This window comes from Camelus bactrianus, chromosome X (genome assembly GCF_048773025.1).
Source record: "Camelus bactrianus isolate YW-2024 breed Bactrian camel chromosome X, ASM4877302v1, whole genome shotgun sequence".
NCBI lineage: Eukaryota > Metazoa > Chordata > Mammalia > Artiodactyla > Camelidae > Camelus > Camelus bactrianus.
This window is the reverse complement of record NC_133575.1, coordinates 75,363,014-75,378,268: the sequence shown is the minus strand read 5'-3', so window position 1 is coordinate 75,378,268 and position 15,255 is coordinate 75,363,014. Positions and strand designations below refer to the sequence as shown.

Sequence of the window (15,255 nt, the reverse complement as noted above, 5' to 3'; positions counted from 1 at the left end):
TTAGATGAATCTTGGCAAATCCCTTTTTTCATATTCAGGAAATATATATTATTGGGAAGACAAAGTATAATATTTTATGAATGTTTCCATCTTCCTGTATGTGACTTACATAAAAGGAGAACAGAATATTTAGCAAAGCCATGAACTGAAAATTTTTAGTTCCTTCAAGGCTTTACTTCAATTTCCAGGGGACTTTATAAGCATCAATATGCATCTATTTATACTGAAAGATTTCCCTGTAGGCTAATTAATTCCTGCAAGGAAATTCTATTTTTAATCAGAACAGGCCCTCAATGAAGAAAATAAGTTCATTGAAAGGGTGATTTTTTTTCAGGAATCAACTTAGATTTTAGATTGACAAGTTAGAACTAATCTTTCCTGAACAACCTCAGGGTTATCAGCTGTCAGTAGCTTCAAAAAATTTTTGCATATCTATGCTGATGGAGAAGACCTTGGCCCAGATCATGTCCAAATCATTGGTGCTCAGTTGTGAAATGGCAGAACTTCTGCTGGTCTGTCTCACTGGTAATAAAGTACAGCCTGAATTGATACATTATTAAGAGAAATTCTGACTCAGATACCTACAGGAACTGCAATCACTCTAACAAAAGTATTGCTTTATAAAATGTTAGATTTGGTGTATTCTTTACAAGTACATAGTTGAAACCCTCTGAAGAACTTCAAAGTTTTGTATTAGTCAGTGTTCACCAGAGAAACAGAATTAATAGGATAAAATAGATCCAACAGGGTATTTATTTATTTATTTATTTACTGGAATTGGCTCATGCAATTTGGAAGTTGAGAGGTCTCAGGATCTGCCACCTACAAGTTAGAGACCCAGGAAAGCCAGTGTTACAGTTCAGTCCAAGTCCAAAGGCCTAAGATCCAGGGACCCCATGGTGTAAGTCTCAGTCAGAGGGCAGAGGAAGAAGGATGTCCCAACTCAACATTCAGGCAGAAAAAAAAAAGGCAAAGTCCTTCTTCCTCCACCTTTTGTTCTATTCAAGCTGTTAATGGATTGAATGACTCCCACCCATATTGTGGAGGGCAATCAGCTTTACTGAGTCCATCCATTCAAATGCTAACCTTATCTAGATACACTCTCATAGACACACCCAGAAATATCTGGGTAGCCAAATATCTGGGTACCCTTGATGCAGTCAAATTGACAAATGAAATTAACCATCACGAGGTCCTTTGAAAATAATTCACTCTCTGAAGTGATATGCATTTTTAGGGGGTGGTTGGTTGTGTGCTGAGGGCAACTGCCAAGTTGAAAAGAAAAAAAAAAAAAAAGACTTCACATTTAACACCCCAAACTATAGGAGTGTGGCAAAACTTTTCTGAATGGAAAGCGGAGGAGAGGAAGTATCCAAGGACAAATAAACTCTGGGCCTTTCATATCAGATCAGAGGCTTCCATGACTGATGTCAGGGTCTGGCATTAGTAGGATAAATAGAGAAGTACTATAACAAGCCTCCCTTTAGTTTCTCCTCCTGTTGACCAATATGGCATTTTTTCATTCAAAATTTCTCCAGTAACCTAGCTCTGTCATCTGAATACTGCTGCCAAAATGCACCAGCTGGAGAGCAAGGATAGTATGCGGTGGGATGTATCATACCCTACACTGAAGAGACCTTCCCTGCCCAGGTCCCAGCCTTGTGTTGGTGCATGTTGTAGCCTCCTATATAACAACTTCTAGGAGTTGAAACTCATCATAGCTCTAAAGGCCATTCATCTCCTTCTACTGCCTTCAATATTGATGATATTTATACTACACCAAATAGTATGAATTATTGTCTTAAAAGATTTTTGGAGAAAAAGAAATCATGTAAATTCAAAAAGTTTTATAAATTAAAAATATATTAGTTAATATATTTAGCAATAATTAATATTTATTGGCCCTTACTGTGTTCCAAATACTGTGCTATAAGCATTTTATGTATGTGACCTCGTGTCACCTGGGCCTGGAAGTATGAGAGTTGCCACTTCCGGGCAATGTGTTTCCATCCCAACCCCCCACCACTGATTTTAGCTCCTGAGTCACCACAGTATTCTACAATATTACTTATGTCATCATTCTTAGTGATTTCTTTAAATTTTTGGATTTTGAGTTTCTGAGCCTCTTTTCCTCCAATGATCTTGGTCCTTTACCTACCTTGGCCATTCCCTCCCATGGTTCCTTCCCTAGACCTTTCCATAATCTCAATTTCATGGAACTTTTTCTCAAGCCACCACTAGCAGTATCTCCAATTCCTTATCTGCAGGGTCCCAATTCCAGTTATCTTTTAACCACACTAGTATTTGCCATCCATTGATTCAACCACATTTTCACTGTCTGTCACCTGTTTCATGTCCTTACATACTTCTTTATTCAGCTGAGATGCTGATTATGGTCACTCTCTTGTACACACTCTCTCCCTTCATCTCACTGACCTGGCAAAATCTCAACCCTAATTAAATCCAACACTCTAAGGCCACACTCATACAGCTGATCATAGTGAAGAAAAACACATCTGTGTTGAACAGTTTTACTTTCAATTCATGAACACTAACCTCAAATAGGACTTTAGTGTCGCCCTTCAGTCTTTCTCTAGTCCACGCACTATCCCACTCTCCTAGGTGGTCATCACAGTTTCTTATTTTCACACCTCCAAAACCTTTTTCATGTTCCCCAATCCAATCTGATGACCTTGATTCCTTATTTACTGAGAGAATGAAAGAATGAGAAATGAAATATCTTATGTCCCTCCACCACATCTACACACCTATCTGTGTGTAGCTGTGCATATATAGTCTGCCTAGAAAGGCTACTATTATGAATTAACTGATCATGATCCTATCTAAGAGCAGACCTCCTTAGAACGCCCATTCCTTTTCACCCAATCAACAACACTGCTTCACTAATTCTCAATTTTCTCCCCCACATTACTAATTTCTCCATCTCTATTGGATCATAGCCATCAGCATATAAGTATGCTGCATTTACTCTGCTTAAAAAATTAGCTTATTTTGGAGAGGGAAATAGCTTAGTGGTAGAGCATATGTTTAGTATGCATGAGGTCCTGGGTTCTATCCCCAGTGCCTCCATTAAAAAATAAATAAATAAAAGAAAGTAGTGAAAAAAAGAAAGAAAGAAAAAACAACTTTTCTCCACCTCACATCACTCTTCAGCATTTTAGTACTCCTTATAAAATGAAACTTTTCAAGAGTTGTCTGTATGTTCTGTTTCCAAAATTCTCTTCCCCCATTGTTTTCTATACTCATTCCAATCAGGCATTTGCTCCCAACCACTCTACTGAAAACAGCTCTCATCAAAGACACCAATAGCTCCATATTACTAAATATGATCATCTTTCTTGATCTGTCAGCAACAATCCTTTTTTCTAAACCTAGATTCCAGGGCATCATACTCCTTTTTTTTCCTATTCCTCACTTGCTTTTCCTCCTTAGCCTCCTTTGCTCCTCTCTCCTCATTTATCTATATGACCCAAGAACCACACTTCAAACTTCATTTCAATCTACTATTTCATTCCCTGGGAGATCTCCTCCAGTGTCATGACCTTGAAGACTATCTTTAAGATTATATCTATAAATTACGAGTCCTTCCTGATCCTTACCTCTGAATTCTGACATTTATGAATTTCCTAATTCCTTCCTGATGTTTCCTTTTAGATGTCTAATGTGCATCTCAATCCTAACTTATCTAAGATTAAACTCCTGAATTCCGTTCCCAAATCTGTTCAACCCAGAATTTTCCCAATCTCCATAAATAACAACTCCTTTCTTCCAGCTCGAACCAAAGTCTTGAAGTTATCTTTAACATCTCTTTTTTTTTTCTGTCATTTCATATCAAATCATCAACAAATCCTCTTGACTTGAATTTATATCCCAAATCTGACCACTTCTCACCACCTTCACTGTTGTCCACCTTGTCCAAGTGCTGTCAGCCATCATCTGGACAACTTATTTTAGATCTTCCTGGTTCTGTGCTTGATCCCTTCAGCTTATTTTCAACATGGTGGCCTGGGTGATCCCACTAAAATCCAACTCAAATTGCATTACATCATTGTTCATTGCTCTACGTGACTTGGCTTGCAACTCCCATTGTGAACTTCTCTCCATGCTGGCCTCTTCACTGTTCACTGAAGAATGCCAAGGAGGCTTCAGGGCTACTACACTTGCTGTGCTTTCTGCCTAAAATGCTCTTCCCAGATATGAACATAGTTTTCTCTCTCATTTTCTTCAAACATCTATTCAAATGTTACCACACTATGGATGATTTTCCTAATCACCATATCTAAAATAGCAACCTCATTCACACCCAATTACACATCTCTCATCCTTCTTACTCAGCTTTATTTTTCTCTGTAGCACTTATCACCATCCAGCATATTTTATATTTACTTGCTTTTTGTTTACTCGCCTCCATCACCACTAGAATGTAAATTGCATGAAAGCAGAGCCTTGGTTTTGTTAACTGCTTTATCCTCACTGTTACCACTTCAGTGATTCTGCTGTTCCAAAGACATCACAGTTGGAACAATATGGGTTTGAACTGCATGGGTCCACTTACATGCAGATTTTTTTCAATAGTAAATACTACAGTACTACACGATCCAAGGTTGGTTGAATCCACAGATGCAGAACTGAGAATACAGAGGAACCATGTATACAAGAGGTCAACTATAAATTATAAGTGGATTTTCTACTCTGCAGAGGATCGATGCCCCTAATCCCCCGTTGTTCAGTGAACTGTATATGTGCTGTCTTTTTGGTAATACTTTCTGGTGTTTAACATTCTTTTTTGTAGGATGGTATTGCCCTTTTTCAACTGTGGGCATTGGCTATAGTGATATTATTTCCCCATGTGAATACCAGGTATGTAACGCCTTTGACTTTTATATTTCAACATGAATGAAATAAACAAGAAATATAACTCAAATATCTCTTTCCTGTCATTAGCTCACAAAAATTGAATTGACCTCATCCTTTTTTCTCTTTGTTCCTCTATAAAACTGAAAACTAGTTTTTCTCCAAGTAAAACACATGCTCTTTTTTGATGGGCATTCATTTTTAAGTCCTTTAAGAAAATATACTCATCTCCACATTGTTATTCACTGTAAGAGATTTTTAAAAGCTTTTCCACTTAGAGGATAAATTTTAGGGTGAGAATGAGTCAGGTTTTCAAGTGCTAAAGTCTTCTAGGTTTGTAAAGACAGTATAACAACATACATGCATGCATACACACACACAGATATACCACATCTTTCTCTCTCACACACACATACACACACATTATACTTAACCACATACTTAAACTAGGCTTGGAAAGGCTAGCTACACTACATTCATCCTCCCACACTGGTGCTGCTTGTGCCTCTGCTGGAGGGACAAATCTGAGTCTCCTGGGAATAATTACAGTAGGAAACTGCTGACTACATTAACTTTGCCTTTTTCTAAATTTTTTTCTATTTCTGGTGAGTTTGAAATATTCTTTTAAGGTGGAAAGAAATCAAATTCCAAAGTTACTTTGAATTATTAGTTTAAAAATGTCTTTTTTCCAACTGTACCAGTTCTAGGTAGCATCAAGTAACCAGGGATTGGAGAAAAGCCTGACACTTCTCACAGACTATTACTATCTGCCCTCCAATAATCATTTCTCAAGATTTCAGCCCTTTGTCACGTTTTCCTCTCTAAATAATACTGTATGTTATAGCCTTAGGAAGACATACCCATTCTCATAAAAGATTTTTCTGCACAGATGTTCTATTATCAGATTAAACCATATAAGTACAGCTCTAAATGAATCATTGCCAGTAACAGCCCCAATCTGGAAAATAGACGAGGTCTCCTTGTATGTCTGTAAATCAGCACCGACATTCACTCACTTTTTCAGATTGGAAACCTTGAGATCTTTCTTTTCTTCTTTCTTTCAACCAATATTTATTGAGCATTTACTATATGCAAGACATTGTGCCAAGCACTGGGAAGTCTTATTTATCTAATCCTGTCCTTTTTTAAAAAACGTCCCCTCCCTTTGTATATCCTCCCCAGTGCTACCATCCTGTTTCTGTTTATCAGTCCTTCATGCCTGATTGCTATCTCAATCTCTGTAATATAATATTTTACAAGTTTTCTCTTGATCCAGTTTTGATATCATGGCTAAAAACACTCAATTCCCCTTCACTAGCAGTTTACTAAGTCCTCACCCCCAGCTTCTTCCCTTATCAGGCTGTCAGTCTGGGGCCAGGTACCAAATACCTAGAAACAGACCCCTGCCTTGGAGCCACGGAAATTATTCAAATTAGGAAGTTAATGAAGTCTAGCTACCCACTTCTCTCCTTCCCATATATAAGCTAGCCCCCTTCTACAGCTCCAGCTTGTTTTTACCATGTCCCCTAGCATAAGCACTTACAAATGAATTATCTCTAGATGTAAAGGAAACTGGCCAGAATGAAATTCAGGCTCACATGATCTGGGAAATATTCAACATTAAATTAACATCTGGTATTAATTTTAGTTTAGGCATGTTGGTTTAATTGGTACAGACATATCTTTGGGGTCATCAGCATTGAATATGGTACTTTTATTGTACTGTTTACTGAAGGTTAATAGCTCTATTGCAGTTTGTTAGCAAGAAACATTAACTTGGTATAATGATGTTTTCATAAGTTATAAAATAGAGGTGAATGAGATTAGAGTTTTCAGGTGAACTCTTTACGAATAGTTATGTTTTGTGTATGTGTATTTAAAATAGTTTCTCCATGGTTTTTTTTTTTTTTTTTTTTGGTAACTTGAAACTTTAGAGTTTTGCTAATTTAAGTCAAATTATGAGGATTGACTGACTATCCAGATCATTTCAAATAAGATAAATACTGGAACTTTAATTGCTAAACAGGTCTAAGTTTACCTACATTTGTCTACTTATGAGAAAAAAACTAAAGCCATTTGGGTTTATTAGACACATGTCTTATTCCACACTGAGGAAAGAAATTATGCTATGAGAAAATGTATAGTTCTAGAGGTTATGAAATACATTCATATGTTTGCAAATCAGGAAATTCTGGTATGACAAATAGTTCACAATTAATTGCTTCTTGGTTTTCATTTCTTGCTTCTTCTTTGCATTAAAATTGCAATATATGTAATTAAAGCTACTGGGATAATAAAGGAAACATTTCACTATGCAAGAAAATTAAGATATGTGTTTTCAGTAAAAAATTGTATAAGGAATGGAAATGCATTTTGTTAAGAAAAAAGAAAGTAATTTTCTCTTGGAACGAGAGAACGAAAGAAAAAGCATAGGATAAAATCTGAAAGTAAAAAGAGTTATAGAAGGTTTGTGGGAAAGGAACTCTGAGAAAAGAGTTTTGTACATGGTGAGGACTGGTTAAGATTAAAATAAAATTTAATTAAGTAAGTAAATTTTAATATTAAAAGTAAGCTGGTACAAAACTAGAATTTGGTTTTCTCTCTGTGTTAGACATTTCTTGGAATGTTGATCTAATTTTAATAACAGATTGTAAAGTTTCCTTACCTCCTTTTGAATAATTTGTTGGAACTTTTCATATAAAGATAAAAATCTATTATTGTCACTTTCGTTGAATGAATAAGTATTGTTTCACAGTGACTCATTATCCTAATAGACCAAGTGTTTTAAAATCTTTTAATATCTTTGACAAACTTAACCAGATCAAATTCTAAATAAAAATTGTTTGACCTCTAGTTAACTTTGAGATGCTTCAAAGGACCCCTGAAATTTCTCAAAAAGAGATATTAAACTAATTAGGTTTATTTGGTATGTTAAATTACATGGGAAACATTGTCAAATAAGTGGTGATAAAACCTTCTTATGTTACCTTGTATGAGTAAATGTCATTAATATAGATACTCCAAAATTTGCATGGACTTCCTAAAAACCTGATATGTCTCACTTAGTATAATGTTATTTGTCACAATTCTAGTTATCTTAAAATGTTACGTCACAGAAATAACCAAGTTTGTTGTTAATTGCATCATAATCAGATCTTTAACTATACCATTTTAAGTCGTTTGCCATTTATAGAAAATCATTGTTTTACTCTGATACTTTCATAAAATGAAATCTTCAAGAGGATTCATAAAAAGGACTTTTTGACAAACATAAGTTTCTGATGACTTCTAGATCATACCACTGAACTGAGTAAGAAATTACAAAACTCTAATGAAAAACCTGATGACTTAATCCAGCTCAACAGGAATTAATTACATGGGGCTGAATGAACCAATAAATATGATTTATAATTTTATGACCTTCTGTCTGAAATATTCCTGGCTTTTAATCTTTATTTTCCAGAAAATCTTTCCTCTTATGCTTACTATGACCCACAACAAGCTGATAAAGTATACCTTTGTAAATGAAGATGAAATATTTATCTTTTTCTCTTTACCTGAGCCCTCCAGAATTTGGCTTCTCCAGCTGGCTCCCCTATGGACTTGATGGCTTATTGCAACCAGATTACAACTAGTTATACTAATTACTGTTTTAATTTGTTCTCTCTGTTGTTTTCAAATTGGTTATGCTTTGTGTCTCTCTCTGTTGTACTATGACCTTATAAATGTTACTAGCTATGCCACTTACATCCTGTCTATTTTATATGACTGTTGTCTCCTGCACTATCCAATGTGTAACCAGGCCTCTGACAAAATCAATAATGGCTAAAGTATGTGTGTATATACATATACATACATACATATATACATATATATATATATAAAACTCTATATAGGATAACTGCGGTAGTGACAAGCGAAAACATTTCCTGGATCATAATAAACTAGTAAAACAGACCATCTAGAGAATTTCCAGTTATCAGCAGAGCCTAATCCAAAAAATAGCATACTGGCTGGCCTAGGAACAAAGTCCTCGTCTGATCTAGGAATGAGGGTTCCTAGTGCTGGGGGACAAATTGGTCATGAAATGCCTCTTAAACCTTGGTCGAATTTATGACCAAGAGGGGACCTTGTGGACGAAAATGTTACCTGCCGTTTCAGTAAACAAAGGATGTTGCCTGCCGTTCTATTAAACAACAAATGTTGCTCATCACCAAGCCATCAGCCACCACAGCTGCCCCTGATGGTGTGTCCTGAGGGGAATTCAGGATGGAGAAAAAAAGGATACTGGCCCTAGATAGTTAAGATGTATATCTAAGGAATAATTTCAATGAGCCCAGAGGCTTGCATCTTCCCACACATAGAAAAGCACTAAAATTATTAACTTGAGATGTCTGGTTTTTGTCATTAGCAGTAATGTTTTCATGTTTGACTATCTGGGTTTTTTTTTTTTTTTTTTTTTCCCCCCAGTGAAACTCCTATATATCCTGGCTCTTCCCTTACCTCTTTGGAGTAGTTCCTTGGAGCTGTCTGAAAGGCTGTCTTCCAAACTATAATCCTCAGTAGTTTCCCCAAATAAAACGTAACTCGCAACTTTTAGGTTGTGCATTTCCCTTCAGTCAACACCCCCATACTATTATTCTGTGATTCAATTGATTTTAATAAGTCTTCAATCGAAAGTCAACATATTATTAATTTTCTTAAACTGTCAGACTATCTAATTAAGAAATGTCAAAGAGATCATCCTGCCACAAAAATTACCTTCTTAGTTCCTCTTTTATTCAGTTGAGAGTTAAACCTGTTAAAAGGCATATCACTATGATACGTCTCTAGTGAAATAAACCTAAGTGTCACCTTTTAATATCAGGAGGTAAGCCACATATTTCTTTATATAGACTGAAAAAATGTTTCTGAACAAAATTCTTTCACTTAATCCAAACTGGTTAGGAAGAGAAAGACAACAAAACAGTGACTGGGAGTGGGGGAAGACAGTATTGGAGCAAGGTGCTTGAAACAGTCTAATATCAACTACAGTGAATCTCATTAAAAAAGTTTAGAATCAATACAGACTAGTCAACTCCATCTGTCAGCTCAGTCTTTGCAGGGTGTCAGTGGTAACGGGGAAGGGGGATTCACAGGGACAATAAGTGTTGCCCTCAGTGTTGCATTGGTTATACCTAGGCAGTGAGATCAACTAGTTGTTTTCACAAAGAAAACCTAAGCAGGTTATATACGCTGAATCAGTGCTTTAATCTTCAGACTGTCACCTTATTCATCATTGTCACATAGAACACAGCTAGTTAATCACATGACATCCTTCCCCCACCTCATATCCCTGCCTCTCCCCAAATACTGAAATGCAGGTTCTTAAAAATTTGAGAAGATACAGAAACCTATCATTGTCAGTACCAATTTTTTTCCCCTCCCGAAATATATGAAGTACGTTTGGAATGTATGCACTATAAAAATGGGCAAATTATATAGTGGAAAGTTGGTAACCTATTAATCTAAAAAGAAACTTCTTCAAGAAAAAATAATTGTTCCTGATGAAGATTACATAGGTGGATGCTTTAAAATGAGTTTTTGAAAGTGAAAGCACCAGTTTTTCTTCCATTACTATGACGGTTCTCATAGACAGAGGAAGACTATAATATGTAATTAGCCATTGTGAAAAAGAAAATGGTAACTAATAATTAAAGGTAAATGTGAAGTAGCCATTATACCCACATCTGTTAAGATGACAGGGACATACTGCATTTTACTAGGTTCAAATGTTTTTAAAAATATTACCTAAAAATACACAACTGTTTATTTCATTGATATGTAGCCCATTGGCAAATTATCATAATGACAGTTAAGAATATTAAAACTAAATGATGTAAGTCATTAAAATGGATTAATCAAATTACTTTTTTGTTGTTTGGGTCCTTATACTCACCCTAATAATATTCCAAGTAATCATTTATACTTAATGGAATGCAGTGATATCAGAGTATTATCGATTTTGTGCTTGAAAGTTTGGCCTGACTATAATTTTTATGCATCACAGTTATAGAGAAAGCAAATTGTTCAAGTTCTATTTCATTATATTCTACTAGAAAATCAATGCCTTAACACATGTTGCAGGATATCTTTTCATAGCTCAACTACTTTATGAAAATGTCTTTGACCTCATAGGAGTAAAATATTCTTGATTATCAGTGAAAAATGTGCACTGTCATTTGCTTTTATAAATAGTACTTATTAAATTTCTGCAATATCTAGTCATATTCAAAGAAAGTTTTCAGCCACTGCTCCTACACATCAGGGTGGGAGTAATTCTGGTGGGGTTTTTTTTAATAGAAATTCAACCAAACTTATTAAAATCTTAGGCTATTTAAATTATTCAACAAGGTTTGACTATGGGAAATGAGAAGACAGAGTTATTTACCTGGTACACCAAAACAAGACACTGTTTTACCTGTGCCTTCTAGATGAAGCTTCTGTCATAGGGCTGTGTCTTTTGGGGTGTATATCCAGGGCACAGACAAGTAGTTGCCTATAAGACACTGTTTGATTGACACTAAAATGACTTTCCTGCCTCTAAAAATGGTTTCTCTTTCTACCTGGTAAAGTTGAGTTCTATTCCTTTGAATAAAACACTTATTTCCAACACTTAATGTTTAAAATAGAAATATGCTGAAGCAGTCATGGTATGGGTGCTATCATGTTTATATAATACAGTTAGTTTGTATAATACAATTTTAGATAGTTTTAGTTTATATTATGCATCTCTCTGTGATGTAACAAGATCAATACTATGCAGAAACAAGACTCTTGATTGTAACTTGAACAGTTCAGATTTCTTGCCTAATTCTTCATGACAAGAGATTAGATCATATTCCCCTGTATCTCTGAAATAACCTTCATTACTAAAGACAATCTCATGTGTCTTTCTACCTTGCAACCTTTAAGATCCTGACAGAGATGAACTTTTCATATAATTTAAGCTACAACTTCATGCTACAGCTTTCTTTATTATTTAAGTCATTTGAGATGAAAATCTTTATTGAGTGAATGGTACAACTTTCTGTTTCCTTTTAAACATAAGATACTGAAATCTAAAAGTTCAGTCTCCTACCACCTACTCATTTCCATAGTCAATCTCTTTTTTTTTTAATAATTTAGTGTATTGTCTCAGATTTTAATAAAATTGCTCAAAGTTAAAACAAACCACAGAGTAACCCCTCCTACCTCCAACCCAGAAACCCAGGTATGGATTAGCACTGGCTGAAAAAATTTCCTTGGATATCACTAGTTGTTACTAATAATGTAAAATTACCATCATCAAGATTATTTATTTTATTGCAAATATCCTCATGGTATATTAAGATATATTGGTCCCTATATATACACACCATTTAATGCCCCAGCGAATTTTGCTTACTTTTTTGTTGTGGTTATTCTTTGACTGCTTAGTACGTATTTATTAAGAGCCTACAGATCACAAAGAATGGCAGAAAAATAAAACAAGGTCCCCTTCCTCAATGAACTTACAGAAAGTTGGAGTTTCATCTTTTTCATTTATTTCTACCAATCTTTCCTATATCTTATAGATAGATCTTCAAAATGTGCACAAAGCAAACTTCCTAGTTGAATTCTGAATTACACAAGACAGCAAGGCAGGAGAAGTGTTAGCACCAAAACAATCCACAAAACAAAATGCTCTGTTGATCATATAGTCTTTTTTCTGTTTCCTCCTTATTTTCAACTACTATATTTTGCTATTGTCAGAGCGATTGCCTTTAGCAATTTCCTCCTTACTCCCACCCAATGCCCATTTTCCAAAACACTGCTGTGAAATGAGCTGGTCAGTGTTGTTGGGACTCTGCAAGAAATATACTCAGAGTGAGGACCTGGGATGGTCCTTTCCTGGTTACTTTACAGAACCTTTATGGCAGACGATTCCTGCTTCATTTCAACCTTTTTTGCTTGTAATCAGGTTTTCAACTACGTGGTGGAAAATATGGAATCTAGACGTCTGACTTCTTAGTAAATGAGGTATTAGTCTTTATTAGTCCATGGAGGGTGAGGTTCATTCAACAGCACACATTTTGAGCATCTATTACATGAAAGGCGTTGTGTTAGTACTGTGGTAGGTGGCCGACTCTGCTCTCAAGGAGTTTATATTAGTACAGTGTGACACTCTTGCGTAACTTGAAAATAGGCGCCGACGTGTATTGCAAGTTTAGCGGTTTCACGCAGAAATTACCAGGAGCATGGGCTTCCGATGCTTATAGCCCTCAGGGATAAACGCCTGTGGTTTCCAAAGAAGCACCGCCTAGCATACTTGCCACACCAACTGAACTGAGTTCCAATTCGACTGCATATGATTATGCTGGAAAAACAAAGTTCCAGAGACACAAAAGTTTTTTCCAGAAACCTGACGGTGTGCCCATCCACCTGAAACGAGGCCTGCCTGACCAAATGCTTCACAGGACCACCATGGCAATGATGGTGGGAGGGCCCATCTACTGCCTGATCTCCCTCTACATGGCCCAGAAACAAAAGAGTTAGGCTGTTGAGGACTGGTTTGATTTTTGGCATAAACCCTTTGAATTTTCATGTTTCATTTTATTTCGGTAAATTTTGTTTTTAGTTGAACGGCCTTTCTTAACATTTTTCATGAAAATAGAAAGATATTAAGACAATATTTTAGTTTGTTCATAAAATGCACATGGTCTGTCAGAGCTCATTCGATAGCTAAAACCATTGTTTAAAGAAATGAATGCTGCCCTCCGCATTTCGGCTCCTGATTTTTCTGGAGGTTCTGAATGAAGGTTGCACACAGGCTCATTAATGGCAGTCTGTGCTGAGGTTCTTGGGGACTACCAGTGGAGTTTTGAGCATGGGGTGGAGAAGCCTTTCTGGATTTGGATGTGACTGAGGAAGGAAGACAGAAGCCAAGGCCAGGCACATGAAATGAGATATTTGAGTTAGTAGTCACCTTGGGGATTTTTCCATCTTAAACAGTAAAATGTTAATAGAAATTATTTGCAACCTGCCTCTGTTCATCGGGCAGTTATTTGCATCATCTCAGATCTTTAGTGAAAATTTTTGTGTAATTGTTAACATATTTATTCCACCATGGGAACAGAGAACACCTGTTTAGTGTTGCACTTTAGGCCAATGTCTGTTTTATTAATGCAGCTGTGACACAAATTCTCCTTTACCTTTTAAAAATGTTATGGCTTTAAATTATGATTTGTTTTAATTGTGGAATAAATACATGAATGGTAAAACAAAAAAAGAAATAACTTGAAAATAGGTTTAGCCTCTAACACTCATCCCATTAAAATCCATTCACAATAGATATGGCCAACCATGCTAGACAAAACCCAAGACATTGCAAATATGTGATGAAATTGAATGGAAAAAAAATTAACACTCTAATCAAGGAAATTTGGGAGTAATCTCAGGAAGGGAAAACTAAAACGTGATTGTAATTTTGGAAGTAAAACCTTAATAAATCATGTCACATACATTTGGGGGGGGGGGATGTGAACCAGAAGGAGTTGAGTGAGCCACAGAAACATGAAAACAAAGATTTACAGAAGGAAATATCTCGCAGCAATTTCCACTCACTATTTAAAGACAGCGAGATTCTTGGCTAAGATGACTGGAGCAGCCATGTTTCCTTGGCAATGTGTCCCTAAAATGGGTGAGAGTACCTCCAGTCAACTTATCTGGTGTTTCTGAGGATTTCCAAATTCCCACTGTTCTGATTCCGTACTCATTAAGCAAACTTCTGATAGTAATTTGGCACCCTATGTTACCTTTCCCACAGGTACAGAATGCTCTGGTCAGCTAATATTAACATTAACTTTACCTGACAGTTCATTTCTCATTGTAAATTAATAAATGGGAATTCTGATATCTGTGTGAACTTGACTAATACAGGTATGCTTCTGAGAGCCGGCGCTCCTTCTCAATGCTACTACCAAATCATTTTTCTAAGTCTGCAAGGCTGAGACCAGACAGCCTTTCCCCAGAAGCTACTCTCTCTGTTTAATTATATGCCTTCTTTGAAGTGTGACATTGTCATATCACCCAAAAGGTAATAAATACACGCTTTGTAAATAAATAGAAGTCATTTGTGAATAGTATCTATTTTTCTCAAATTAGTTCTCCAAGTTGCATTGGCATAGAGAAAATGGAATAAAATTGCAAAAGCTCACCTATAACCAAGAAAACACACTGGGACTACATTCCGAAACCCTGAGGACAAGAACCCATAATGAATCTCTTCTGTCGATCCTCTGGGTAGAGAGATAGTGAAAACAGATGAGATAGTATATTTTAGCTTCTTATATGAAGCACCACATTCCACTCTCATGTACC

At 36.0% G+C, this 15,255-nt stretch overlaps 1 pseudogene; it reads left to right on the top strand.

Moving 5' to 3' along the window:
- LOC105065939 (cytochrome c oxidase subunit 7A2-like, mitochondrial pseudogene) overlaps positions 1-13,431 on the top strand; it is a 54,163-nt pseudogene extending 40,732 nt beyond the window's left edge.
- Positions 13,432-15,255: the final 1,824 nt, after the last annotated feature.